General features: G+C 37.7%; 1 protein-coding gene across 1 annotated transcript in view; it reads right to left on the bottom strand.

Annotated features, from left to right (window-relative positions):
* The window catches only part of RLF (rearranged L-myc fusion), a 112,903-nt gene that overhangs the window by 58,639 nt on the left and 51,488 nt on the right, over nucleotides 1-2,776 (bottom strand). The gene's annotated exons all lie outside the window — the stretch shown is intronic.

The raw sequence follows: 2,776 nt of genomic DNA on the forward strand, positions 1-2,776 counted from the left end.
GCCTCCCAAGTAGCTGGGACTACAGGCGCCCGCCCGGCTATTTTTTGGTTGCAGCCGTCATTGTTGTTTGGCGGGTTCGGGCTGGGGATTCAAACCCGCCACCTTAGGTGTACGTGGCTGGCGCCTTAGCCGGTTGAGCTATAGGCGCCGAGCCTAAACTGAATGTTTTTAAATACCTCTCATTTATTCTTCACACCACCACCAAGGCAAGTATTATTATCCCCAGTTTAAGGTTAAGAAAATTAATATTCAGAGAAGTTGGGTAACTTGCCAAGGATTCCAAAGCCAGTGGTGCTCTTTCCTCTAAACCAGGCATTTCTCAAAGTGTGTTCCACCGACCAAAAGACCTGAGAGATAGTCCTAGAAAAAAAAAGGATTCCTTGGTCAAATCTCTGAACAGTCCTGCAATAAAGAAAACTGTTCACTTTTATTTAATGCAATGTTTCCCAAACTGATTTGACCAGAGAACCCTTTTACACATATTAGTAACCTGTAAAATATATGTTCCAGGTTCAGTACACACTTTGGAAAATGCTGCTATGAACAGTACTGAATGTTAAGCACCTGACCACTGATTGTACAATGCTCTGAACAAGCCCTTATATTTTGAATAGCAGATACTTAACAAGTGTGTAACATGATTATACAGAATTACTTAAAGAACAGAGGTAGGAATATTACCTGTCATGCCAGGTGGTAGGTAAACAAACTGTTTTAAGTGGTTCGCCTAAAATATTGTTTCTCAGACTTATAAGTGCCTTTTGAATCACCTGGGGAGCTTATTAAAATGCAGATTTTGATTCATTAGGTCTGGGATGGGACCTGAGATTTTGCTTTTCTAATAAGCTCCCAGGTGATGTCCCACTGTCAGGTATGTGGACACACACGCACACACAAACACACATGTATATACACACAAAGTTATACAGATTCACACTAAGAATAACTGGCTCAATTTTAACAACGTATCAGAAGCAACTGTGAAGCTTTAAAATTATCTTCAAATATATATATATACATATATATATATATATAAATCTGACCAATTTCAAAAGGCACACAAAAAGATATACAGGTAAAAGTTGTTTGTCTCCTAATTTCACCCTAGTGTCCTATTTTCCCTCCTGAGAAACAAGTTTCCAATTTCTTGTTTATCCTTCTGGAAACATTCTATGAATAAAGAAAATCATTTTTTTTTTTTTTTGGCCACTTGATATGTATGACCAGTACATTTAGGGTTACCCTCATTATTTTTAACTGAATAGTATTCTACTGTGTGGATGTACTGTAACTTATTTACCCAATCCCCTATTGATACAGACTCGCAAGATGTTTCCAGTCCTTGTCAGTTATCAATAATGCTGTAATTTATAACCCTATGCGTAGCTCATTGCAAACATGTGAATAAATCTATATAACAAATTCTTAGAAGTGGCATGGCTAGATTAAAGGCTTTGTTCATTTGTAATATTAACTCATAATGCCGAATTATTCTTCAAAAATTGTAGCAATTTATACTCTAAGCAGTAACATACAAATTGCCCATTTCCTAAGGCACTTCAAAAAGTTTTGAATCCCAGAGCTCTACATCTCAAGATTTTGATTTAGCAAGGGGAGCCTAGACCTTGATATAGTTTTAAATTATATAGATATTCTAATATGTAGCCAAAGTCAAAAACACAGAGGGAAAATAGATCATATTCACTTGGATTTTTAGTCCCACAGAATGAACTCAAAATCATACCCTCCACTCACTCATTTGTTACTTCTATTTTCAGTCAAAGTATTCTCTCAATTATAGAAAATTAAAATTTTGGCATTATCCTTCCTTGCTACTTATTTTCCTCAAGGAATTCAACATAGTTATCACATCTTAGCAATTCTTTTTAAACTCTCTCCAATCTAATTTCCCCATACTATTTCCTACCTCCCCCTATCTTAGTCTGCCTACCATCAGATTCTGTTGTATTTATCTGCTTTATGAGGATGGAAATAATTTTACAATTCCCATAGGAGGCAACATACCCCCCCAAACAGGTGTGTTATCTACACAACCCACCCTGTTCCAAGTTCTCACGGCATGTTACTTCTTTTACTACATTCTCTTTTCTCTTTAAGTACAGTAATAAGGGATCATAGTGGGAAAAGGTTGAGATTTCAGGCTTTGGAATCTCCAATCTGAGATTAAATCCTGATTCTGACCCATAGCTATGCGACCTGTAGACAAATTAACTGTCCACTCTGTGCCTTTCATCTGTAAAAAGATTAATAATACCAGAAATGCAGAGAAGACACTTAGCACAATGCTCGGCACAAAGTAAATGTTCACTACTACTTGCTATTATATTTCTCTTTTATCTCCTTTATTATGCTGCCAGCTGTTTGTGACAAAATACTATGTCTTGTTAACTTCTATGTTCCCTACAGCACTAAGCACAGGTTTTATATATTACAGATATTTAATAAAACCATGTACTGAGCAACTGAAAGATTATCACTTCCCAATCAAAAAACATTTGTCATCCTTTCATCTAGGCTCAAATTCTGCCTCCACAATTTTAACTATATGTGTGGCACATGTAGCTCAAGCAGTTAAGGTGCCAGACACAGACACCAGAACTGGCGGGTTCAAATCTGGCCCGGACCTGCCAAACACTGACAACCACAACCAAAAAATAGCTGGGCGTTGTGGTGGGCGCCTGTAGTCCCAGCTACTTGGGAGGCTGAGGCAAGAGAATCACTTAAGCCCAGGAACTGGAGGTTGCTGTGAGCTGTG

This window comes from Otolemur garnettii, unplaced genomic scaffold, assembly GCF_000181295.1.
Source record: "Otolemur garnettii isolate 467f Iridium unplaced genomic scaffold, OtoGar3 scaffold00144, whole genome shotgun sequence".
Taxonomy (NCBI): domain Eukaryota; kingdom Metazoa; phylum Chordata; class Mammalia; order Primates; family Galagidae; genus Otolemur; species Otolemur garnettii.